The 27,867-nt window shown below is 38.3% G+C and overlaps 1 protein-coding gene across 2 annotated transcripts in view; it reads right to left on the reverse strand.

Moving 5' to 3' along the window:
• Positions 1-8,836, reverse strand: part of SHPRH (SNF2 histone linker PHD RING helicase) — a 124,149-nt gene extending 115,313 nt beyond the window's left edge. For both annotated transcript variants that reach the window (XM_072643640.1, XM_072643638.1), the window contains exon 1: positions 8,527-8,836. The gene's annotated coding sequence lies outside the window, so the exon portion shown is untranslated. The remainder of the gene's footprint in view (positions 1-8,526) is intronic.
• Between the last annotated feature and the right edge of the window lie 19,031 nt (positions 8,837-27,867).

Genomic DNA, 27,867 nt, shown 5'->3' on the forward strand with positions numbered 1-27,867 from the left:
AGGGGTAAACGTAAAATCTTATGCTTAGATTTCAAAAATCTATTTAACAAGTATAAGATGGGGAAATGTGGCTAGATAGGATGTCTTTAAAAGACCTCATTAAGCTAAAAGTGTGCTATGGCAACCAGAAAAGCTAATGGCTTTTATTATGATTTGGTTTGGTTTTTGGTGACAATATGAAAACTTACACAATCATTTCAGAAACAATGGAAAAAACACTATCCATTATTAGATTTCTTTTTATTTTTTTCCAACATAATCTTCCCTGGGTCACAGTGCTAATGAGTCTCTCATGCCCCTTCTAGTTTGAAATTTATAATAACAACTATGCCAGCTATGTAACCTAATGCAAATAAATCATTTAATTCAGTGTCAGTTACCTCATCTGTAAAATGGGGGTTAACAATCACAACACCTACTTCTACCAATCATACAACATACCAATTACATGACTGCTGAGGATCATGTGATCTTATATATGTAAAGTAATTTGCAAATCTCAGTGTACTACACAATGTGAGCTATTATTAACTGATGCAAAGCAAAGTAAGCTGAAACAGAGGAAGAATTCAAACAATGACAATAATATAAGAGAAAATAGAAGAATAAACAAAGTGGAATGAACAAAAAATGAAACTGAACACCGCATAATTATACTTAACCATGCCTACCCTCAGAGAAGAACTGAAAAATGACCTCTTTTTCTTCATGGCAGAGACTATCAATACAGAATTTTACAATATTGATAGCCATAGGGGTTTTGCTATTAGTTTTGCTAAACTGTTTTTTTCCCATTTCTTTTGAGGAAAGACATTATCTGTAGGGAGATGGACCATCAGGAAAGACTTGATGTAGAAAGTGGTACTTGAGTGGATCCTTGAAGGGAACGAGGCAGAGGTGAAGAATAGCTTTGCTTATTTTATTTTAGTCAATAGATCAACAAGCTTAAGTGCTTACTCTGTTCCAGGTAACTGTGCTAGGCACTAGGCTACTGAGAAAGGCAAAAATATAGTTCTTAATTTCAAGGAACCATGTTTATATTCTAGTGGAGGAGACAACATGCAACAACTAGACATATTTAAGATATAAACAGTATAAATGTGAGGTAATCTCAGGGAATGGGGTGGAAGTAGAGGGGAGGGGCTGAGATCAGGAAAGATCGGAAATACAGGTGAGGAGGGAGAGCATTCCAGGTATAGTAGACCATAAGTAAAAAGGCAAGAGGTAAGGAGATGGAGTGCCATGTGTAAAGGAAAGCAAAGAGGACAGTGTCAACTATATCTCATTTTATATGGAGGGAAGTAAAGCATAAAAAAAGCAGAAAGGTAGGAAAGGGTCATGTTGTGCAGGACTATAAAAGCCAAACAGGATTTGATATTTGATCAGAATAAGAGAGGGCAGTAATAGGAAGTAACAGGAGTTTACTGATTAGGTCAAACCTGCACTTTAGGAAGATTACTTTGACAGCTGAGTGTTATAATGAGGTTGAAATTCAGACTGTAGAAGGTCTAGAAGAGAATGAGATGAGAGGAAGTAGAGGCATAATTATAGGGATTCTCAAGGAGTTTACCTACAAAAGGAAAGAGAGATATAGAATGAAAACTAGTAGGGATGGTAGGATCAAATGCGGAGTTTTTTGTTTTTGTTTTTTTAAACAATGAAGGAGACATAGGCATGTTTGCAGGCAGCAGAGAAGCAGCCAGTACTTGGGGAGAAACATTAGTGAGAGTAGGAATGAGCGAGGAAGAAAATGTTGGAGATGATTTGATGATATGGGAGTAAGAGCTTTTGTGAAGGGGTTTGCCTTGGCAAGGATAAGGACTATTTTGTGTAGAATCAAGGTGAAGAAGGAGATAGCAGGGGAAGATGTCAGTGATTTGAGAATGAGGGGGTGAAGTAGAGGGAGCTTTCCTCAAGTGGTCTCAATTTTTTCAATGAAGTAGGAGGCTAGATTCTCTGCTGAAAGGGTGGGATAAGGAAGTGCCATGGGAAGCCTGAGGAGGGATCAAAAGGTTCGGAATAGCTGCTGTGGTATAATGTTTTCGTACAGGTGCCAAGGAAGGATTAATATTCTATGGCAGGCCTGTACGACATACTATTGGAGGGCTGCTTGTGGTCAGCCAAAGTGGTCTATGGGAAGTATGCTCTTTGGGGTTTTTTACATCCTCTACATATTTCTCAGGATGGGCCACAAGCAGGATGGCCAAATGTTGTGCAGGCCTTGTCTAGGGTCTATACTAAGGTTGTAGGTTTGGATCATTGATAATTTCTGTACACTAAGTAGAAGGCTGATGATAGAAGTTACTCAATTGTTTTTCTGATATGATGAAGGAGCTGGAAAGCTTTAGGCTTCAGAGGAGTTGAGGGGTGAAGGTGGAATAACTGTCTTCAAATTTTTGAATGATTGTCATGTGGGAAAAGGATTAGACTTGTTCAGTTTGACCCAAAAATGCAGAAATAAGAACAAGAACTAATTTGCAAAGAAGGAAATATCTGCTCAACATAAGGAAAAACTTTCTAACAACTATAACTATCCAGAAGTGGAATGAACTGTCACAAATGGTAATGGGTTCCTCCTCACTGCAGTCCTCAAGTAATGACTGTATAACTATTTGCCAGATTGTTGTTGCTTGTCCTTCATTCTTGAAGAGGACCATGACACCAGGAAGGTGAGGCCATGACTTTCAAGTGAATTGGATTTAAGTGAGATAGAGATGTGCAAAGTCACCAGCCTCATTTTCTCCTCTGAAGCCATCTGGGCCCAGTGGTGTGATACAGATCAGGACAACTGGAGATGTTCCCTGATGCAGTAGCCTTCTTTAAACTAAGGTTTTTCCCAGGTCTCAGTTTATCTGAGACAATACCCATTCAAGTGATTGAGGCTAGGTAAGAAGTGAGGCAAAGAATGGCCTCTTTTACCTAGTCAAAAAAAAAAAAAATTCAGTCAGCGAGGGGAAGACCCTCAGGGTTTCTGGCCAAAACAGAAACAATTGCTATTTACACTCACTCTGAGCCACTAGAACATTAACAATGACCAAATGAGATTTAGGCTGAGACCTATCATTGGCCAATCAAGGAAGAGCCAGAGTGATTTGGGTTTAAGGTATGGTTCTTAAAAAAGACACCAAGTTCATATCAAGAGATATAATATATGTAAAAATATGTAATTTATTTAAAAGGACTGTAAAATTTGTAATATATATGTTATTAATTATTGTTAGTTATTATCAGAAAAAGACAGTTATCAGTCATATATTTGGAAGATTTTCACTATCACTGAAATGATTAAACTAAAACAATTCCACCCAACAGGTCAATTCATTTGACTATTAATAGATATTGTAGTTAAATTATCCCTGTTGGCTTTTATCCATGATGCAGTACTTAAAATTAAACATTCTGCAGGCAATGCATTGAGATTTTTTGATGAACAGGCAATTATCTAGTAGTATCTGCCTTAAAAATGTTTCAAGCTAAAACTTTAGGGAACTTAAACACCTTTTGAGGAGATCCAAAATTCTTTTGGCTCTATAAATATGTATCCCTGCTAAATCTTGCATGCTAACATTTATTGGCTTTTTGTTAAGCAAAATATGTGGTTCTTAAACTTTAGTAACAGAATGATAATTTTGCGATCTTCATGTATGGAATCTAAAGCATATTCTTTCAACCACTGGTAAAAGACAGCTGTCCTACAGGCACTTGTTGGAGTAATCACAGTATGTATGAGTTAAAGGGACCATAATAATCACATAGTCCAATACCTTTAACAACATGACTGTAATCCTGGGTAAATTATTCAGATATAAAGGCTGATACTATAAGCAAAGCAAGGGAACAAGGAATAGTTTACCGGTCAGTTCTATGGAGAAGGGAAGAATTTATGACCAAAGAAGAGATAGAAGCATTATGAAATGCAAAATGGATGATTTTGATTACATTAAATTGAAAAGTTTTTGCACAAACAAAGCCAATGCAACCAAGATTAGAAGGGAAGCAGAAAGCTGGGAAACAATTTTTACGATCAATGTCTCCGACAAAAGCCTCATTTCTAAAATACATAGAGAACTAAGTTGAATTTATAAGAAGGCAAATCATTCCCCAACTGATAAATGGTCAAAGGATGTGAATAGGCAGTTTTCAGATAAAGAAATCAAAGCTATTTATAGTCATATGAAAAAATTCTCTAAATTACTATCGATTAGAGAAATGCAAATCAAAACAACTCTTAGGTACCAAATCACACATATCAAATTGGCTAACATGATAAAATAGGAAAATGATAAATGTTGGAGAAGATGTGGGAAAATTGGAACACTAATGCATTGTTTATGGATTCTGGAAAGCAATTTGGAACTATGTCCAAAGGGCCATAAAACTGTACATCCTTTGACCTAGCGTTACTGTTTCTAGGGCTGTATCCTAAAGAGACAATAAAAATGGGAAAAGGCCTGACATATACAAAAATATTTATAGCAGCTCTTTTTGTGGTGGCAAAGAACTGGAAATAGAGGGGATGTCCATTGTTTAGAGAATGGTTGAACAAGTTGTGGTGTATGAATGTAATGGAGCACAATTGTTCTATAAGAAAGGATGAACAGGCAGACTTCAGAAAAACCTGGAAAGACTTACATGGGCTGATGCTGAGTGAAATGACCAGAACCAAACATCGTACACAGTAACAACCACATTGTGTGATGACTGGTTTTGATAGACTTAGCTCTTCTCAGCAATGCAAGGATCTAGGACAACTCTAAAAACTCATAATGGAAAATGCTATCCACATCCAGAGAAAGAACTCTGGAGTCTAAATGCAGATGGAAGCATACTATTTGCTCTCTTTCTCTTTTGCTGTTTTGTTTTGTTTCTTCCTTCCTGTGGTTCCTCCCATTGGTTCTAATTCTTCTTTATAGCATGACTAATGTGAAAATATGTTTAATATAAATGTATATGTAGAGCCTATACCAGATTGCACATCATCTTGGGGAGGGGGGAGAGAAAATGTAAAACTCAAAATTTTATGGAAGTGAATATTGAAAACAAAAAATTAATTAATTACTAAAAAAAAAAGCAAAACCCATGACTACAATCCAGCACCTGCCAAGCGCTTAAGACACTGAAATACTTTAGAATAATAAACTAATAAACACATTAACTAGCTATCCATTCTTGTAGATTCTCCAAATTTTCTCTATGTATTCTAGTATATCTGCCCAGAAAACCTCAAATAGGGTCATGAAACAACTGAACAACAACAAAATTAAAAGTAGACCATTAGAAAGTAAGAAATCTGGAGCTTTCTCTTTTCTCTCCTCTCTCTCCACCTAAACTTCATCAAGTTACAATCTAGCCATTTGGATAGCATTTCTGTATCTTTTGCAGTAAACTCTAGTTTGAGTCTAGTTTTTAAAAAGTTTATCTGCAAACATGTTTTCTTTTGTCAGTAAAGGAAAACTGTAACACAATGTGTCTTCCTTTTTAACCTAACTGCCAAGAAACTCTAGAGTCAAATTCAGAGCTCTTTACCAGCTTAATTTAGGTAGTAACATTCTCTGTTCTTTTTCTATCCCTAATTGTTCATACAGCTAGTGAGTGTCAAGTGTCTGAGATGAGATTTGAACTCAGATCCTCCTGACTCCTGCACTGGTGCTCTATCCACTGCACCACATAGCTGCCCCAACTGCCTTCAATCTGGGTCATCTCCAGTCATCTTGATGAATATCTGCTCACTGGATTCAGATGGCTGTGGAGGAGAAGGAAGGTTGGTGACCTGCACAGCCCTCCCTCACTCAAAACAAAAAAAAAAGTCAAGTGCAAGTCATGTCATCATTTCTCTGATGGCATGGTCTTCTTCAGCAACAAAGGACGAACACACACACGTGTCCCTAATTATTTTCTTGACATTCTGTTTAAAATGAAAACCAACTCAAATCCTTTTGGAAAAAGGTCTTATCAAAATCTTAAATACATAAAAAGATTCTGAACCAGTCATCAAGGTTTCAGAGGTGAACTTTACTTTATTAAAGTCAAGCCCACACAAAAACATATTACCTTCTCTTTTAAATGAACTACTCTGTTTATTTGAGACTGAGGTTTCTAGTACTCCCCAAAACTGGAAAAATGCAAACTGTCAAATTTTCACAATAGACATTTTCATCAATCAATGAAATGATATAAAATCTGCTGGTCTGATAACCAACAAAGTACCCTATTCCAAGAGGGTCTGGCTCTGAAAAGTCTTCACCATACTAGTGATGGAAAGGGATGGATTCTTCCATCCCCAGAGGTTAGCCAAATTCTACCTCAATCCCAGGGGTATGAATAAAAATCAAGTATGGGATCTGGTATGGATAAAAAGGGGTGGGAGAAAGTACTGCAATTCAAATTTGTAGAATTTTGCTCTGCAATTCAATAAAGCCCTAGTTCATGTCTATTTTGGGTTCAGTTAAAGAAGATTTAAGGGTCTCAGATCAGACCAGATCATGATTCTAAAAGCAGATCTGAATCATGAAATCAATCCTACAACTGATTCAGGAGGCACATTAGGCTTTTTAGATACTTCAGAACAAATACAAACTCAGAGAAAGGATAGATCCTACTAATTTAAGCTTTCATCCTTCCTTAATATCTATTTTGGATTAGAGAAATGACTACTTTTATGACACCTCACTGTGCCTCTAAAGGCATAAAAAAGATAGATTCTCAACTAATTATATTTTAATTAGTCAGTCTTAAAAGAATATAATACATATAAGCCATCAAAGTACTTTTAGGAAGAAAACTCAGAAAGATCAAACCACGGTGAGGTCTCAATCTAAAACTCAGATCAGGAAACATTAAATTTTCTTTTGAAATAATGTAAATCTTCAGCCTTGACATCAGTTTTATGATTGAACTTAACACTGCACCCACAGAAAAGACAAAAAAAATGAATGAGCTAAAAATGGTTTTCCTAGTTCTGACCCTGTTTAATCTTGACTCAATAATTTCAATCTTTCTGTGTCTTCATTTGTACACCAGTTAAAAAAAGGAGAATATTTAATTCTGCTCTACTTTTCAGGGGAGAAATGAGAGAGGAGACCTCTGAGTTTCTTCTGGGGGATAAAGGCACACTATATGAAAGGTTATGCACTAAAGTACAGTACTCTGAACTCTGGTCTAATCTCCAGAGATAGGGTAACAATATTCACAGTCATTTGAGAGGTGCCAGTGTAAGCAGTGTATTTTATTTCTACTCCATAGAATGTAAAGTAGGAAAACACACAAGGAGACACACTCAAAAATGATCTCACCTTAAAGATGTCTGCCTAAAATAAATTTTAGACTATAAAATAAATTAAAATAAATTTTAAGTCACTTTGTTACGATAAAATGTTGGTGAATCATTTTTTCCCATAAAAGAAAACAGGAGGAAGGAAATCACTTTTAAAAGCACATTACCAGCAGTCTGTAATTCTTGGGATAGGTTTAACAAACGCCCTATTTCAATTACTTGTATTACACTAAAATTAACCAAGGAAAGTGATCTTGCATCTAAAATTTAGGATTTTGATGTAACATCTGATCTTTAATAAGGTTTCTGAAACAACCACTGATTTAAAACAATATTAAATGACTTTATTTCTACTTTGGCCGTTTCTACCTTTCCACTGGCTGTAACCAAAGTTACCTCTACCGACACCGAAAAGTTTTTATTACTATTAGCATGAAGAACTGTCTCCAGTGTTTCACCCTTCTATACTGGTCCTTTTAATACCACCAGTGAAAGTCACAAGCCAAGTTAATCAATACTTACAGAAAAAAAAAAAGTAACCAAATCCGGTATTTCCATCTTGCTGAACACAGCAGGTGCCATGGGTAGTGGGGTTACAACTCGGATAAGCAGTATAGGTAAATAATTCACAGGGATTTGGGGGGAAATTTCTTCTTTCGTTTCAATAAATCTATCAACTCCAAAGGAGCACAAAAAAAGCACAATATTCCCTAAAGTTCAGAACAGTTTAACTGGACACCAAAGACCGCTTTCAGATAAGAGAGATTGTTTGGGGCCCAAGTCTCTCTTTTATCAATTCAGGGCACGGAATCATTGCCCAGCCTGGGCAGCAGTTTGTCCCTTAAGACAGCAGAGGCTCTCCGTTCCCTGCGGGATCGCAATACGTGTCAAGGCTATTGGACAACAACGCGGTCGTTCACAGCGGCCAGAAGGCTCTTTAAAGCCCCAGTACCGGCCCTGGGGTGGTTTAAAAAGCAAAAGCAAAACAAAAGCCTTTCTTCGCCCCCACCCCCCAGGAAAAGCCCTCTAGGCATTTCCTCCCACAAACCCCACCTAGCCCTAAGGAAAGAAAGGTACCATGGCTAATAATCGGGCTCCAGCAGAACGGGGATGGATGCCGGGGGCAGCAGCGAGGACAGAGGACGCCGGCCTCCCCCGCCCCCCCCACTCCACGTCCTCGAGGCCGTTCTCGGGGCGAAGGAGAAGCCTGTCCTTCCCCCGGACCCCCGAGCCGCCATCACCAGGTGTCCTACCTAAAAGTATCGGCGGCGCTGCGCCGCTCTCCTCTCCCGGGCTCTCCGGCCGCCCTGGGCCCTCTCCTAGCGCCGGCGCTGCGGGGAGGAGCTGGCGGCCGTGAGGATCTCTGAGCCGGTCGGGCCGGGAGATTGGTGCTCGGGGCCGCAGGGCTCGAGCCCCACAGAGTTCCGCGGGGCGCGTGGGGTCGGGAGGTCGGGGAGAGCGCGCGCGTCAGGAGAACCCGCGGCGGCTCCACCTTCCATCACTCGGACCGCCCCCCTTCCTTCATCCCGCCCCCTCTCGCCTTCTAGTGCGCTTTCTGCGCAAGTGCCAGCTAGAGGTAAAGGGGCGGAGGGGGAAAAAAAAGCGCTAGTCTCGCGAGATGATGTTCGTCGCGGGAGGGGACGGGAAAAGGCCTTGGAGGGGGCGGGGCTTCTTCGGGACCTAAGCTGCTTGTGTAAATTACAAGCCCAGAGAACTGGGAAAACCTTGTTTTGGCTTACGTCCTTAGTTTTCAAGAGCAATTGATTTGCTAAACCCTGGTGAAACTCCCCTGGATCTGGTCTTTTAAAAGAAAGAACTGGGAAGTGATGTTATCCATACTCATTCCTATAATGCTTTAAAATGGACAAAGTTTCACTTTATAACCGTAGCTCTAGGAGATGAGTGGATGCAAGGATTTTCTACTTTGCAGATGAAGGAACTGAAGTACTGAGAGGGGAAATAAGTGCTCACCCCGAGGAGGTATCTATCTATGGCATCTATCTGAGGTCTTTGATCTGGTACTATCCCATAGAATCTTAGGACCACGGATTTAGAGCTGGAAGAAACTTTAGAGATCCCAACTCCCACTCCCATTGGTAGAGTTCATGGTGGGAAAGCAGTTTCTCATAAATCTGGTATTTATCGCTATTACACAAATACTCAGAGGCTCACACCTGGAAGGAACTGCACAGGTTATACTGTGCTTCACTGAGAACTGCCTCCAAAAGATCTCAGCAAATGGTCTTCTGGCCTTTGTTTGACAACCTCCTGAGGGGTTTGCTACCATCACAACCCAGTTTCTCTTTTGGTTCGTTCTAATTGTTTAAAAAAAAAAATTAATCCCTGTAGCAAACTTCTTGAGGGGACTGTCAAACTTATTAGGGTTGTCCCAGAGAGAACTGTGTCTCCTACCACGCAGGAAAAACTGAATGTTTCCCACAGCCCCACCCTGCTTGATCTCATCTCCCAACAGGTGGTGACAAACACATCACCTAAGCCATGGGAAGTGTTTCTTCCGGAGAGCTTTGAGCTCGCCTGGCCAAAAGATACAAAGAAAGAGGAGGCACACATTGGAGTTCCCCCTGTGAACTACTACAGAATTAGCCGTGACAGAGAGCTGTCCTGGCAGCATCAGAGGACTGCTGAGGGAGAAGACTGGGGATTGTAATTAACTGGAAAGTTAAGCAGATTTTCTTGACAGCATTGAATTCTGTTCTAGATTCTCTCCCCTCCACTTCGGTTTTTGGTTTTTCAGTAAAATTCCTTTTAGTTTTGCTAGGTAAGAGTATGCTAGAGTTTCCAAATTTCCTGTGTGGGGACCACAAGTCAAGAGAGTGAGAAAATCCTTCAAAGTATACCCAGGACCATTATTTCTTGAGATTCTCTGACACAAGAGACAAGCTTTACACTATCTACCTCACAGTATTATGAAAAATCCAGTTTTTAAATCTCAAAGCTCTGATAAGTGTGAGTTGTTATATAAAGTGCTGCCTCAAGCATTGATTGTGCATTTTTTTTCCAGACTTGACTTAGCACATACATCCTCCTCCCTCCATTGTTAGAGTTCAGGATGTGTAGGCATAGTGGAAAGGTAGTTTCTCATAAATCTAGGAAAAAGTACTCATAGCTATTACATGGATAGTCATAGAATCACAGCTGGAAGGAACCTCAGAGGTTATCTAGACAAGTAGTGTCAAACTCATATAGAATCTAGGGCTCCTGAATAGTATATAAGGATCTCTACAGGCAGTATATTGACTTAGAGAAACATATATTAAGATTATCCCCATGTTCTGAATATTCTGCTTGTGTTAATAAGGCCTAAGATCACATTAGTTTTTGGGTTTTGGTGGAGTTTTGGGGGGGTTATGTACTGAAAGAACTGGACCCTTAATTAGTATGACAGGCATTATACTATATGTTACACTACAATTTGATTTTGAACCTAGCAAAAACCACTTATTGAATATCAAGACACTCACTAGTGAAAGTCATCCCTGGGCCCCACATTTCCTGACTATACATAGCCAAAAGGTGTCATAAAAGCCAAACAACAATGACAGGTTGGGAATAAACCTTTCCAGGTTACAGAGTAACAGGAGCAAGTTTGCCTAAGAAATAGTCCCAGAGTTACAGCAATATAACCAGTGCTATGGTACTCTGGTGTTATAGTCATTATACATAAGAACAAAGTGCCTGGCATTGTCCAGGATCCACATTCCAGGCTACAGTAACTCAAGGAGGTGATTATAGGTAGATTTTTTTGGTAGTATTCCAAATAGGAGTTAGCAAGAATTGTGTGTTTTACATCAATAAGTTTATAGTATTAAGAAACGGTCCAATGAAAATTAAATATTTTAGTGTGACCAATCATGAGTATAAATTTAACTGAGCAGTTGATTAACCAAGGTGGAAAAATAGGTGGAAGCAATATAGTTCAGTTTCTTCTTACAACTTTTCCATAAAGATCTAGAAAATACACCAGGATGAGTCTTGATTGAGAAATCCAAGAAAAATCACAATCATTTTTCTAGCCCAGGTCAGTATGAGACAGATCTCTATTGACATTGGGAATGGAATCTATCAAGGAATGTACTGCATGGGGATCTTTAAGTGGGGGAAGCTAAAGCAGGGCTGAACTAGGACCTATGTGTATACATTAGAACAAGAAGAGATCACAGATTAAGCAGAGGGGTCTGATGCTGTGCAGGGAGCAGGAATAAGTACCAGCTGGCTGTTCTGTTATGCATAATGCAGACCTGAGTCACAGATCCAGTGCAGACTGAGGAGGGGACCAGCATTTAGAGGCAGCATTCCATGGCAAGGAATAGTCATGGACTGAGGCTGTATACTAGGCAAAAAACAATAACAGAAGCAAGCAGCAGCTCTATGGCTCTACCCTGAGAGAGGAACAGAGCCTCAGACCCAGTACCTAACTCAGTATGTATCCTACAGCAGAACAACCAGGCAGTGAGGGAGTTTCAAACAAAGGAAAGCTTGCATTCTGTGACTGAATCTACAGAGCTTTGCATCTGACTAATAACAGCTAAGTATAACTGTAGTCTACTGGAGCACCCACTAGGGATAAGGCTGTCGTTTTGTTGTCTAGATCTAAACACAGGTCAGGAACTTGCAGAATTTAAATCAGGAGGGCAGCATTCAGACTCTGAGTGCACTGAACACTTGCACATTTCTAGACTGAGCTCTCTCTGAGATCCTTGATAACACAATGCTTAATACCTGGAGAAAGTAGCAGCCAGAACTTGAGGACCCATAACAGTCCCAAGTTCCACCCAAACATTAGCTCCAGAAGTACATAGAATCTGACCCTAATGAAAAGTTTAAAGATAAGAATTAAGGCTAGAAGGATGATCAAACAAAAACAAAATCTTTCCATAATGAGCTGTTATGCTGAGAGGGACACCCAAGATGCAAATCCAGAAGAAAAGAACACCCAAAACATCTGTTAAACTAGAATTCCTGGAAGAAATTAGCAAGAGCTTTTTTGTTTTGTTATTAAAGAGCTAAAAAGTTATAAGTGAAATGAGTGATAGAGGAAAGAATTAGAAAAGAAAAGAGAGGTGAAAGATCAATTGCAAATAGAATTAACAGCTCATCGGAAGTTAAGAAATAAGAGAAATCAATCCATGAAACAGATTAAGGACTCAGCATACAGAAGCAAATGATCACAATAGCCTTATGTTTAATAAATCCAAAGATCCTGGGATAAAAAACTCCTGGGAAAATCAGAAAGCATCCTGGTAAAAACTAGGTGTAGCCTAACATCTCACACAATATACCAAGAGAAGTTCCAAATGGGTACATGAATAAGTTACCTTTCAGAGCTATGGATAGGGAAAGATTTCAAATCAAGTCAAACTAAATGGAGAAGTATTTATTAAGTACTTAGTATTTATCAAATACTGTGCTAAGTTCTGGGAATACAAACATAAGTAAAAAGAAAGATGGTCCCAGCCCTCAAAGAGCTTAAATATTGATGGGGGAATACAATACATCAAAGTGAGCTATAACGTTGAAGAAGCAGGAAGGTACCCATGGAGACATGTGATAGCAAAGTGCAGGGAATGAATGGATGGTTTGCCTGAGCCCTTCTTCAAAATAAAGGTTGCAGAAGGAAATCACCAGTGGGACAAGAGGATTTCTGGGGTGAAGGAAGAAAACAGCTGAAACATGGTGTCGAAATCTAGAGAGTGAAGCTTGACTGATCTGGGTGCTGTTTTAAAACAGAAGTTCCATATGCCCAAAGGGCTACAAAATGTTCATACCTTTTGACCCAGCAATACCACTGCTAGGACTGTATCCCAAAGAGATCATAAAAATAGGAAAGGGTCCTACATCTACAAAAATATTTATAGCAACTCTCTTTGTGGTGGCCAAAAACTGGAAATCAAGGGGATGCCCATCAATTGGGGAGTGACTGAACAAATTGTGGTATATGAATGTAATGGAATACTATTGTGCTATAAGAAATGATGAACAGGATGACTTCAGGGAGGCCTGGAAAAACTTATATGAAATGATGCTGAGTGAAAGGAGCAGAACCAGAACTCTGTACACAGCAACAACCACAGTTTGCGAAGAATTTTTCTGATAGACTTAGTCCTTCATAGCAATGCAAGGGACTAAAAAATTCCCAGTGAACTCTTGAGGCAAAACGCCTTCTACATCCACGGAAAGAACCATGGAATTGGATCGCAGAATGAAGCAGACCATTTTCTCTTGTGTTATGTTTTGTTTTGTTTTATGGTTTCTCCCATTCATTTTAATTCTTCTATGCAACATGACTAATGTGAAAATGTGTTTAATGGGAATGTATGTGTAGAACCTATATAAGATTGTTTGCCATCTCAGGGAGGGAGGGGGTGAGAAAGGAGAGGGAAGGGAAAACAATCTAAGATATATGGAAATGATTGTAGAAAACTAAAACAAATAAAATAGTTTAAAAAAAAAAAGACGGTACAGGAGAAAAGGGGAGCAGAGAAATGGAGGGAGGGAGTTCATTACCAAATAAATGATAGAGAGGATAACAGAAGATAAAATGGGTGATTTTGATTATATGAAATTTAAAGTATTCTACACAAAACCAAATACATTGAAAATTAGAAGGGACGTAGGTAACTGGGAAAAGTCTTTGTAAGCAAGTTTCTGGGATAATTGTCTTGTTTCCAAGATATATAAGGAACTGATTAAATTTTATAAGAATAAAAGTCATGTCCCAATCAATAACTTGTCAAACAATATTAATAGGCAGTTGCCAGAGAACAAAATCCAAACTACCAATAACCTTGTGGAAAAATGCTCCAAATCACTAATAATTACAGAAATGCAGACTAAAGTATTTTTGAATTCACATCATAACCATCAGATTGACAAAATTAATCAAAAAGAAAAAAAAAATTCTAGAGGGACTATTGGAATGTAGACTTATTAATGCACTGTGGTTAGAACTGTGAACAGGTCCAGTCATTCTGGAAAGCAATTTGGAACTCTGTTCATCAAATAATTAAACTGTTCATACTCTTTAATTAAACAATGGCACTATTAGGACTATGCCTCAAACAAGTAAAATATAGAGGAAAGGGGACCATATGTAGAAAATTATTTATAGCAACTCTCTTTTTGTGGAGGCAAAGAATTGAAATCTAAGGAAATACTCATCAATTGGGGGGTAGATCAACAAATTTTGGTCTATAACTGTAATGGAATAATGTTGTGCTATACGAAGTAATGAACAGGAATATTTCAGAGAAACTTGAGAAGATTTTTTTGAATTGATGCAGAGAAAAATGAGCAGAACTAGAACAATTTATACAATTACCACAACATTATGAAGACAAACAACTGTGAAAGACAAGAACTCTGGTGACCAACCACATTTCCAGAGGACTAATGATAAAATATGCTACCCATCCTCTGCCAAAGAGGTGATGGACTCAGCATGGAGACTGAAAAATACATATACACGGACACACAGACACACAGACTATGGCAAATGCTAGAATATTGGTGGGGGGAAGGGAAGAAAAATATGGAAGGGAAAGGAGATTTTTATTTAAAAAATAAAATGTATCTTAAAATAATTTAACTAACTACAATCCCTTATTTTTTGTTGTTGTTGTTCAGGTGTATTAGCTGTATCTATTTCTCTGTGACTCCAGTTGGCTTTTTTTTTTTTTGAGTGGTTTGCCATTTCCTTCTCTAACTCATTTTACAGATGAGAAACTGAGGCAAAGAAGGTGAAGAGATATTCCTAGGGTCACACAACTTATAAGTGTCTGAGGTCAGATTTTACCTTAAGACCTTAAGCTATACTGGCTATCCATCTAGCATCCCACTTTAACTTAAGTGGGGACAAACATGTATGCCAGCCAGTCAATAAACATTTATTAAGTGCCTACGATGTGCCAATCAATGTGCTATATGCTAGAGATGTAAAGAAAAACAAAAACTCCCTGCTTTGAACTAGGAGAACTTAGCTCTTGAAGGAGAAAATCAACCAGAGTGGTCTGGGTAAAGATGAATTCCTTTGTTCCGCTTGCTGGAGATGGCTGAGTCTCATGATCAAATCACATTCTTAGCAGAAGGAGCTGAAGACTTTTAGCTCACCTCCTGATTAATATGTTCACCATATAACGTCAGTAATTGTTCACCAGTCAGGGTTGATTTTCACATGTCAGGAGCACCTCCTTTTCCAAAGGTATTTAAGCATGCAGGGATTGCCATGGTTTTGTCTTTGGTTACTGAAACTACTGACTATCATTTTCTTGATGATCAGCTGGCCTAATTAGTAAACTGATTATTAATTACTCAGAAACTCTGTCTGTTAGCCTTTTCATTCATCTCATTGTGAAGAGTGAGGGGCTTTGCCAAGTTTTCATTTTGATATTATAGACTGATTTTGTATAGTTGGTCTGTTTCTTTGAAGTTGGTCTTATTTCTTTGAATATAGTTTTAATTCTGGGTAAAGTTTGAATCTAGAATTGGCAATTCATGCATGAACTATGACTTCATACAATCTAAGGGGCATAATAATCAGGACTATGATCATGTAGGATAAAGTATGACCATTTTTAAGGCATGGAAAGCAATTTAGTCTTCAGAAAATTTCAAACAGTGCCTTCATGGGACTGCTTCTCCAATCCTTACTACTACACTATGTTTTTATGTTTTATAGTATTTTTATTTTTAAAAAATCTATTTATTTTTAGTTTTCAGCATTCACTTCCACAAGATTTTGAGTTCCAGATTTTCTTCCCATCTCTCCCCTCTACCCACCCCAGGACATCATGCATTCTGATTACCCCTTCCCCAAATCTGCCCTCCCTTCTATCACACCTCACTCTTCACTCATCCCCTTCCTCTCTATTTTCGCATAGGGCAAGATAGATTTCTATATCCCATTACCTGCATTTCTTATTTCCCAGTTGCATGCAAAAACAATTCTCAACATTCGTTTCTAAAACTTTGAGTTCCAACTTCTCTCCCTTCCACCCTCCCCACCCATTCCCATTGAGAAGGCAAACAATTCAATATAGACTATACATGTGTAGTTATGCAAAAGACTTCCATAACAGTCATGTTGTGAAAGACTAACTATATTTCCCTCCATCCTATCCTACCCCCCATTTACTCTGTTCTGTCTTTTGACTCTGTCACTCCTCAAAAATGTTTACCTCTAAATATCCCCTCCTCCCATTTGCCCTTCTTTCTATCATCCCCACCTCCCCCTTGCTTATCCCCTTCCCCCCTACTTTCCTGTAGTGTAAGATAGATTTTCATACCAAATTGATTGTACATATTATTCCCTCCTTAAGCCAAATCCAATGAGAGTAAGGTTTGCTTTTTCCCTCTCACCTCCCCCCTTTTCCCCTCCATTGAAAAAACTTTTTCTTGTCTCTTTTTTGTGAGAGCTAATTTATCCCATTCTATTTCTACTTTTCTCCTTCTCCCAATAGATTCCTCTCTCACCCTTAATTTTATTTTTTTTAGATATCACCCCTTCATATTCAATTCACCCTATGCCCTCTGTCTATGTGTATATAATCTCTCCAACTACCCTAATACTGAGAACAGTCTCAGGGGTTATAAATATTATCTTTCCATGTAGGAAGGTAAACAGTTCAACCTTAGTAAGTCGCTTATGATTTCTCTTTCTTGTTTACCTTTTCATACTTCTCTTGATTCTTGTGTTTGAAAGTTAAATTTTCTATTCAGCTCTGGTCTTTTCATCAGAAATGATTGAAAGTTCTCTATTTCATTGAAAGACCATTTTTCCTCCTGAAGTAGGATACTCAGTTTTGCTGGGTAGGTAATTCTTGGTTTTAATCCTAGCTTCTTTGACCTCTGAAATTTCATATTCCAAGCCCTATGATCTCTTAATGTAGAAGTTGCTAAATCTTGTATTATCCTGATTGTGTTCTACAATGTTTCTTGCTGGTTGCTTGCAATAGTTCAATAATTTTTAAATTGTCTCTCCTGGATCTATTTTCTAGGTTAGTTGTTTTTCCAATGAGATATTTCACATTGTCTGCTATTTTTTCATTCCTTTGGTTTTGTTTTATAATTTCTTGATTTTTTATAAAGTCATTAGCTTCTATCTGCTCCATTCTAATGTTCAAGGAATTATTTTCTTCAATGAGCTTTTGGAACTCCTTTTCCATCTGGCTAATTCTGCTTTTTAATGTATTTTTCTCCTTGTTGACTTTTTGGATCTCTTTTGCCATTTGAGTTAGTTTATTTTTTAAAGTGATATTTTCTTCTACATATTTGGGATCTTCTTTAGCAAGCATTTGACTCATTTTTCATGATTTTCTTGCATCATTCTCATTTCTCTTCCCAATTTTTCCTGCATCTCTCTTACTTGATTTTCAAAATCATTTTTGAGTTCTTCCATGGCCTGAGACCAATTCTTATGTTTATTGGAACCTTTGTATATAGGAGCTTTGATGTCTTCTTCTGTTTGTGTATTTTTGTCTTCCTTGTCATCAAAGTAAGATTTTTTTGTCTGATTCTTTTTCTGGTTTTTGCTCATTTCCCCAGCCCTTTACTTGACTTTTGAGCTGTTTGTCAAGGTGGTTCTCTGCTTTCAGAGGGTATTGGGGGGGGAGAGCATACTGTCAGCAGGTCCATCCCCCCACAATATGTGGTCCTAGAACTCCAAAAACAGCCACTGCCACTGCTCCTGCCCTTGCTGCTGCTGCCATGGGCTCCTCCACCCAACTTTTTCCAATGTCCTAGGACTAGGGCTGGACCACTCTACTTTCTCACACAGGTCCCACAGGTTTTTTTCCATTGATTTTCCAATTTGTCCTTGGCATTTTGGGGTTGTAAAGTCTGCAAACTGCCAAAGGTCCCATCTGTGGTGGCATGGCTCACACTGGACTGTGTTCTGCTCCCAGTGGGGCATGATAGAAGCTTCCCATTGACCTTTCAGGCTGTATTGGGCTGGAGATTTGCTTCACTTTGCCATTCTGCTCCAGAATTTGTTTAGAGTCATTTTTTTACAGGTATGTAGCAGGACTTGGGGGGAGAGCTTCAGCAAGTGTCATCTACACCATCTTGACTCTACTACACTACTTGAGGCAGAGTAAATATTCAGATAGGAACATAACAATTTTTATGATTTCAAAAAGCACTCCAGGAAGCAACTTGCTAACAATTGCTATATCTTACCACTTGGCAAGATCAAGTATTTGATAGATAAGTAGATATTAAGTAGATTCTAAGGTTTTTGTTTGTTAGTTTGTTTCCTTGTTTTGATGGTTGATTGCACTGGTAAAATTTAGGATATTTGCTCCTTCTTTGGGGGGAGCAAGGAGAAAGAAGACTTAAGCTGAATAAGAAAAAAATTATGAAGGCTATTTGCGGCTTGAGCTTATGAAGAAGACCATTGAATGTAGGAATAAATTGAATGTAGGAAGGTGAAATTCAGAGAAATTTATGAAAATTGGAGGGAAAGTTGAAGGATGATGTCTGGGTCCAGATTCTACATCTGATTTCTACCAGAGAAGATCAAAGGGGAAAGGAACAGCATTTAAAAACTTTAAGGAATATTAGGGAGTAAGAGCTTGAAGCTTCTCAAGGAAGACTCAAGAGGGAAAAGGAGAAAGCAGTTGTCAAGGGAAGTTCAGTAAGAAAAGGTAAGTAAAGTAAATTAATGAATAAAACAAATTAAAAAAGTAACCAACAATAGCATGTACAACAAAATGACATGCATAAAAGAAACATGTAAAACAAATAAACAAACAAATATGTAAAGCAAATAAGAGGTCCCTGCTAAAGGGAAAAATGTGGTGGTAAAGCTGTCACTGAGACAAAGAGGAAGTTGAGTATTGGCTGTGAAATCGTTTTGAACTGAGTCTAACTCAACTTGGTCCCCTGGAGTAGTTTGGGTCTGATATTGATGGAGTCCTAATAAGAGCTGCCCCCATCCCCAATAGTCGAACTTCATTACAGGCCCACTGTACCTAACTAGCCCCTCCCTGCCCCCCACAGTGTCCTAAGTTCCTCATATATGGCTCGCTTCTCCTTAGAACAACAAGTGTGTCCCTGAAACTCATAGTTCTCATAGAAACAGCAGGCATATCCATAGACTCAACCACAGCCACATCCGTCTAGTCCTAGACAGGACTGCAATATTCAGCCGATCAGAAAGTCCAGCACCAGGATACCGAAGCAGGATGTGGACCCTGAAACAATAGAAGGGACTTTCCCTAAGTAGGCACTTGCACAGTAATCATAAAGAAGTGACCTAGAGTGAATTTACAGAGAGGCTTATTATAATATCATTATCATATATAACTACCCCCCCCAATAGGTTTCTCTGTATGCATTGTGGGTATGTATTCTCTGCGTAATCTGGAAGAACAAGAAAAATTATCACTATCTGTGCTTTCTGTTTGTATTTGTTTACTCTGTGTGTAAAAATCTTTGAATCTGCCACCTTGCAAGATTCAAAATGCAGCCAGCTAGAAAAATAAAAATAAAAACTGTACCTGGGCTAGAAAGACTGATGGTCTCTTAAAGAAAGATTGTTGCAAAAAAAATTCTCTCTCCCTGTCTCTCTCTCCTTCCTTGAACTCTGGCCAAGTTCTAGAAGGGGGGGAGGTGATATATGGGAAAAAGAGGAAGGAGGAAACCTCTCCCCTCAGATCAATCTAAGAGAAAAGGGGTCACTTCACTGATCAAGGAGAGACAGGTTTCAAACCTGCACTTTGGAATAGGACTAGCACTTAATCCTTAACTAGTCACAGAAAGAGAACTGTGTAATGTTATTTAGAATATATATCCAGGTAATTGAATTCATTCTGGTTACTATTTGGCACTAAGATAAATTGGGAAAATGCATAGATCTGAAAAAGAGACACCTCAGAAACAGAGCTTTGAGCTCCAGTATAGGGAAGAGGGGACTATATGCCACTGGATTTTTTTCAGAGTCCCACTCACCTAGATTGGTAGGTTCAAAGCTCTCACTTTCAAAGAAGTTTTTAAGGAATGGATACAGAAGTAAAGTTTACTTGAATAAAAGCCCAAAAAATCCACTAAGATTCTCCTTCCTGTGGTCTTACCTATGAAGGCTACAGTGCCTTCTCCCTGACATTCTGGCTCTGACTGAGCTGAGGATACAGTGAAAGGTTAGAACCATTAAGATCCTTCACCCTGTCCTCCTGGGTCTGACCGATCTAAGTCTGCAGGAGAAAAGTTAGAAGAATGGCAGGGAATTTGAGTTAAACTCCCCCTCCCCACCGGGCAAAAGGAATGAGGGTGGAGGCACAGAAGCTACAGGGGCCCCACTGACAACAGCCCTAAGCCCTTGGGCACCCTGAAGCCCACACCTCTAGGCAAGCACCAGCTACAATGGGGACCCCACTGGCAACAGCCACAAAATTACAGGGTGAAATAATTTTCCATCCCAAGACAATTTGGAAAAACAACTGACTTTGGAAAATAGACCTAGGAGAAATAATTTAAGAATTGTTGGACTTCCTGAAAGCCATGATAAAAAAAAAAAGGTTAGACATCATCTTCAAGAAATTATCAAGGAAAATTGCCCTTATATTCTAGAACCAGAGGGTAAAATAGAAATGGATATAATCCACTAATCTTTTCCTGAAAGAAATCCCCAAAAGAAAACTTTCAGAAATATTATAGTCAAATTCCAGATCTCCCACATCAAGGAAAAGCTATTGCAAGCAGTCAAAAAGAAACAATTCAAGTATCATGGAGCCATAGCAAGGATTATACAGAATCTAGCAGTTTCTACATTAAAGGATTAGAGGGCTTGGAATATGATGTTCTTGAGGGCAAAGGAGCTAGGATTACAGCCAAGAGTCAACTACCCAGAAAAATTGAGTATAATCCTTGAGGGGAGAAAATGGATATTCCATGAAAAGAGGACTTTCAAGGATTCCTGATGAAAAGACCACAGTTAAATAGAAAATTTGACTTTCAAATACAAGGTGCAAGCATAAAAACATAAACAGGAAAGAGATTAATAGGAACAGGAAAGTGATTTAATTAAATTAAACTGTTAACATTCCTATTTGCAAAGATGATACTTGTAATGCCTAAGAACTTTTATCATCATTAGGGCAGTTAGAAGGAATATAGACAGGAGGCATGGGTGTGAGTTGAATGTGATGGAATGATTATCTAAACAAATAAAATTAAGTGATGAGAAAGATGAATGCACTGGGAGAAGGGGAAAAGGAGAGGTAGAATGGGATAAACATAAATATGGGGTCTCACATAAAAGAATCACTTACAATGGAGTGGAAGATGGGGGATGGTTGAGAGTGTGTGAACTGTATTCTCTTCAGAATTGGGTCAAAGAGGGAATGAAATACACACTCATTTGGGTATAAAACTTTATCTTATCCTACAAGGAAGTAAAGAGGAAGGGAGGAAGGGCAGGGTGCTGATAAAAGAAGTGGGAGAGTTGGTAGTTAGAAACAAAACACTTTCGCGGGTGGACAGGGTGAAAGGTGAGACAATAGGATAAATGTGGGAAAATAGGATGGAGTCAAATACACAGTAAACATAACTGTGAAAAAATATTTACAGCAAGTTTCTATGATAAAGGCCTCATTTCTCAAATATACAGAGAACTGAGTCAAATTTATAAAAACAAGAACAGTTCTTCAGTTGAGATTGGATTAAAAGGATAAAATAGGCAGTTTTCAAATGAAGTAATCAAAACTATCTCTAGTCATATAAAAATGTGCTCTAAATCACTATTGATTAGAGAAATACAAATTAAAATATCTCTGAGATACCACCCCACAACTATCAGATTGGCTAATATGACAGAAAAGAAAATGACAGATATTGGAAGGCTGTGGAAAAACTGAGACACGAATCCACTGTTACTGGAGCTGTGAACTGATTCAACCATTCTGTAGAGCAATTTGGAACTATGCTCAAAGAGCTATAAAACCATGCATTTGATCTAGCAATACAAATACTAGGTCTGTATCCCAAAGAAATAACAAGAGAAAAAGGACCAATTTGTACAAAAAAATTATAGCATCTCTTTTTGTCTTGGCAAAGAATTGGAAATTGAAGGGATGCTCATTAATTGGGGAATGGCTGAACAAATTGTGGTATATAATTGTGATGGAATGCTGTTGTGCTATAAGAAATGATGAACAGGATGCTCTGAGAAAAAAAGGGAAAGACTTACATGAATTGATGCAAAGTGAAATGAGCAGAACCAGAAGAACACTGTACATTGTAACAGCAATATTGTAAGATGAAGAATTGTGAATGACTTAGCTAGTCTTAGTAATACAATGATCAAATGTAATTCTGAAGAATTTCTGATGAAAAATGCTATCTCCAGAGAAAGAACTGGTGGACTATGAATGCAGATCAAAGCATACTTTAAAAAAAACCCAGTATTTTGGGGGGTTCTGCATTTTCTTTCACAATACAACTAATATGGAAATATGTTTTGCATAACTGTACACGTACAATCTATATCAAATTGCTTCCCTTCTCAATGAGGAGAGAGAATAGGGAGGGAGGGAGTGAATTAGAAACTCAATATTTTAAAAAAATAACATTAAAAGTTTTTTTTACATGTAATTGGAGAAAATAAAATATTAAATAAAAAACAAAGTCCAAAAAATGTGGGGGATGAAACTTAGTCAATATAGATCTGGATGACTATATCTTGTTCAGGAGAAACATGAAAGGTAAACATCAGGAGGACTGGGGTGGTATTGAACATTAAGGAGCTGTATTCATTTGAAGGACAGTTAGGTGATACAATGGATAGAGCACCTGGAGTCAGGAAGACCTGAGTTCAAATCCAGTTTCAGACACTTACTAGCTATGTAACCTTGGCAAGTCTCTTAACCCTGGTTGCCTCAGTTCCTCATCTGTAAAATGAGCTGGAGAAGGAAATGGCAAACCACTCCAGTATCTTCGTCAAGAAAACCCCAAATAGGGTCACAAAGAGTCAGGCATGACTGAAATTGACTGAACAACAAAACATAATCATTTGACAAAATCAAGTTGTCTGATTGGGGAAGCATGGAAAAGAATATTTGGGTGAAGATCAATAGGAAATGAAAAGATTTGGATTATATCACAGACCACGTAGGCAGAAAGAGGAAATAAATGAGGTGTTCAGAAAATGGATTATAGCCTGATACAGAGGTATGGTCATTACAGGAGACTTTGATTATTCAGATGCTCCTTGAGGCCAGTACTAGTTTTTCATTTTTCCTTTGTGCCTAACACATTATCTTTTACATAGTAAATGTAAAAGTAAGTAAGCTTTTTGTAAATGCTTGTTGAACTGAATTAAATGACAATTTTAAAAAGGTGAAGGAAACAATAAATACAAATTCTATTCTGTATCTGATTCTCATGTGTGTGTTCGTCCTTCGTTGCCGAACAAGACTATGCCATGAGAGAAATGATGACATGACTTGCACTTGACTTTGTTTTGAGTGAGGGGGGGCTGCGCAGGTCACCAGCCTCACTTCTCCTCCAGAGTCATCTGGATCCAGTGACCAGATAGTCATCAGGATGACTGGAGATGACCGAGGATGAGGCAGTTGGGTTAAGTGACTTGCCCAAGGTCACACAGCTAGTGAGTGTCAAGTGTCTGAGGTGAGATTTGAACTCAAGTCCTTCCTGACTCCTGCACTAGTGCTCTATCCACTGCACCACCTAGCTGCCCATCAGATTCTCATAGAAAAGAACTGATTGCTGGAATGGAAATAGTAGAACCTTGGGAGAAGTGATGACTACTTATTAGAATTTGTGATAAAGAGAGAAAAGCTAAGCATAGTCTAAGATGAAACTTCAATGAATTTATTAAAAGTAGGATCCCTTGAACTAATATGGAAGAAGGTGTTATCTCAAGAGGGATGGGAAACTCTCAAGACTAAAATTCTGAATATGCAGAAGCAATCACAGTGCAAAGGAAAGCTGGGAATTGTCTGAAGAGGCTGATGTAAGTACACAAGGAACTCAGATTTAAATCAGCTTGGATATTTAAAAAAGATAGGTACAGAAGACTAAAGCAAGGGCAGATGATGGTGCCTATATATAAATATGTGTGTGTATACACACAGATGTGTGTACGTATGTATGTATGTATGTAGATAGAGAGAAAAAGAAAGACAAGACAGAGAGAGTATGAAGTAGACCTGTACAATTACCATCAGGAGTGTTAAAGCTCAGAATCAGCTGAGACTGACAAAGAAAGCAAAGGACAAAAAAAAAAGATACATTTTAAAAATCTACATTGGGGAAAAGATAAAGATCAGAGAGTGGCTGATAAATGACAGCAAAGAGAAGGGAGAGCTACTCTATTATTTTCCTTCTGTTTTTTTCTGCCAAAGAGCATGGCCTTTCCCCTAGAAAATAGTTCACAGGGAGTTGGTACCCAATGAAAAAAAAAAAGATCACCTAAGTGCCCTTGATGAATAAAAGTTAGTGGCCCAATGCTTCAAGTATGGAAAGAATATCAGATGTGATTGCTGAGCCACTTTCAGTGATACTTAAAAGATCATTGAAAATGAAAGAAATACAGCAAGATTGGAGAAAGGCAAATGCTTTCCTGATTTTTCCAAAAAAAGAACAATCTATAAACTATAGGTGAGTGAATTTAATTTTAATTTCAGGGAAAATTATAGAGCAAATGATGAAAGAGGTGGTTTGCAGTCTATTCTAGGAGAATGAGTGTGTACACTGTTATATCACAGATCTATTATCATAGAAGAGAATATTAAGACTAAATAAAACATGTTATCCACATATAAGACCCAGTTGAACTGAACTCTCTGACTTGTTAAAATCATGGAGTTTCTTAAAGGAAAAGTGGAAAAGTACATTGGAGAAAGCCACTGTCCACCATTGCCTACTTCCCTGTTACTTCCCAAGAACCACAATTTCATTGGCACTAGTACAGTCCTCACCACACCCTTCCTGGACAATTTCACAAATTGCTGTGACCAAAAACAACAGTATGTGGTGGCCAACCTTCTGGTCATGAGACTCTCCATGCTTAGGTATGTTGATTCTTAGATGACAGATTCACTGTCCATTAATAGGGACTACCACAAAATCTTTACAATTTATAAAGATCTTATATAACCTACATTCTGCTGGTCTACTCATCTATAACTCAGAATCATCTCCATGCTTGATGAAATGTCAGAGGAGGATTTTGCTGAAGATCTGTGTTTTTGTCTCCATCTCTCTGTGTGTGTGTGTGTGTGTCTCTCTCTCTCTCTCTCTGTTTCTCTTTCTCAAATGGGTCTATGATGTCATAAATCCAGGAGTTATCCTTCATTTATGCTCATCCTTTCCTTCCTGTTCTATGTAACTCTTGCTCATGTTCTCCCAGGAGTATTTTTTTTTTCCTGCAAGGCATACACAGTATCTAAAATAGTTCTTGTTAGATTCATTGTAAGTATGTGGGTGTGTGGGTGTAGATTATGAGTGAGGGAAGTGGCACAAAGGATCACAAGATCATAGATTTTGAGCTGAGAGGGACCTTAGAGGTCATTCTGCAAATGAGGACTTTCTCCAGGAGATACCTGTTTCTTTTTTCAGTTAGCAAAAGGAAATAGTATCTTTTGGAAATTTTTGCTTCAGAATTCAAAATGTAGACCTATGCCTTTACATAAAGAGTTTCCTTTTGACAGGTTTGTAACAACTTTGTTCATGTGAACCAGAAAACTGAATTTGATATACTATTGAATCTAGCTAATGACTTACAGAAATATTAAGAAAAGTGTATTATGTAATTTTGTCTTTGCTCCTCTTAATTGATTCAGTACCCTAGAGAGAATGATAATAATACCATTTAAGGACTAAAAATCTCAGATGAGTATAAAAATCCTGAACAGATGACATTCTATATTCTAGAAATCTAGTTTGATAACAAAGAAATAATATTTTGCCCTTTCAATTTCATATGGTGTTTTCAGTTGTATTTTTAACGTGCCTAGGCTATCAGTATCATCTTTTAGAATTTATTCCGTGGTATAATGGACCTTAGAGGAAGGATGACCAAAATATATTTCTGTAAGCACAATTCACATTTGCTTCTTGGCCCTGTCGCAACATCCAACTGTGGGACACCTGTCTGCCAGTAACTACACTGAGTTCATCAGTCCTATTAGATGTTAATGATTTGGTGTCATTCCATGGCAAGTGTAAGTTAACTGATATAAAGCTTCTTACCAATGATTCTTCCAGCATTCTATTTCTTCTTTATATTATACATTTATGGCTGCTTAGATCATGTAATTAAAGCAAATTGCTAGTTAGACCATGGTCATAGATTCAATTCTTCTGTACTTTCTTTTAAACATGAATTTTAACATTCAAATGATGTTAAGTAGAAGAGAGTCTGATTGGAAAATTATGGATGAAGCACACGCAGAAGGTGAAATAACTTGCTAGAGATTACAACTAGTAAGAGGCAGAGTCACTATTTGAAGTGACTTCTTCTTCTAAGTCAGGTGATCTCTTCACTGCACTGCAGTAGAAGAGAGACTGAGAAGGCTCAGTAGAAACCAAAGACAGAAGATGATAGGAGTTGCTGGGCGATGATGCCAAGTTTACTTACTATGCAGTCCCTCAGCTCCTACCTCAAGCTGATTCCTGGCATCCCAGATGGATCAGATCCCCAGGTCAGGCAGCCGTAGTTAGAAGACAGGGATCAGAAAGATAGTTTACTTAGCTCCTCCATGGCGGGGGTGGAAAGACAGCCTAGGATAGGAGCGTAATAGACATAGATCCCTGGAGGATGACAGCTTAGGGGCCAAGTGAGAGCTGAGGGGCAGATCTACTGGGTCAGGAAATGTGCTGCCTTGGAATAGTGGCATCTGGGGTAGAGCCTTGATTGCTCCATGTTTATTCTGGCTCTGACAAATGGGCATAAGTGATTGCCAACAAGACAGGTTCAGGTAATAAGAACTTCTAGTCACTAGGGCTTAGGTGTTGAGTATCATGAGTTATCAGGAAAAGATGGCTAGAATTAAGCAATTCACATCAGAGAAGAATGCCTGTGCAAGTGAAACAAATGTGTTGAGTTGGTCGTGTGATGAGCCATGAGTTATGCATTTTACACCACATCCTTTTGAGGCCACTTGGATAGAGAGCTGGTTTCTAAGCTGGGAAGATCTGGTTCAAGTCCATCTAAGATGATACAAAAAAATCCAAAGTGTCATTGATACAAAATTATCCTCATGCAGTTTCATTTTATCATTTCAAAAGTGAGAAATGAAACAAAAACCAGTTGTAGTCATCAAAAAAACTATCTTTGCTGTCTAAATAATAGTAACTTGTATACTTCTCACTCTTTATGGTTACAAAGAATTATCCGTGTTATCGTCTTTGATACCATAGTTGTGTGAGGTTCCAATGCCAGTGCCAGTATTATTGTTCTGATTTTTACTGATTAGGAAATAAGTTTCAGAGAGATTCAGTAATTTATTCAGGATGATGAGCAAAAGTATAAGAGCTACGTTTGGAAACTCATTCTTCTGATTCCAGTTTTTCCCATGTTATTTTGCTTGCTATATGCAAAAATGTTCCCTCACTAA

Source organism: Notamacropus eugenii, chromosome 2 (assembly GCF_028372415.1).
Source record: "Notamacropus eugenii isolate mMacEug1 chromosome 2, mMacEug1.pri_v2, whole genome shotgun sequence".
In the NCBI taxonomy this organism is placed as follows: domain Eukaryota; kingdom Metazoa; phylum Chordata; class Mammalia; order Diprotodontia; family Macropodidae; genus Notamacropus; species Notamacropus eugenii.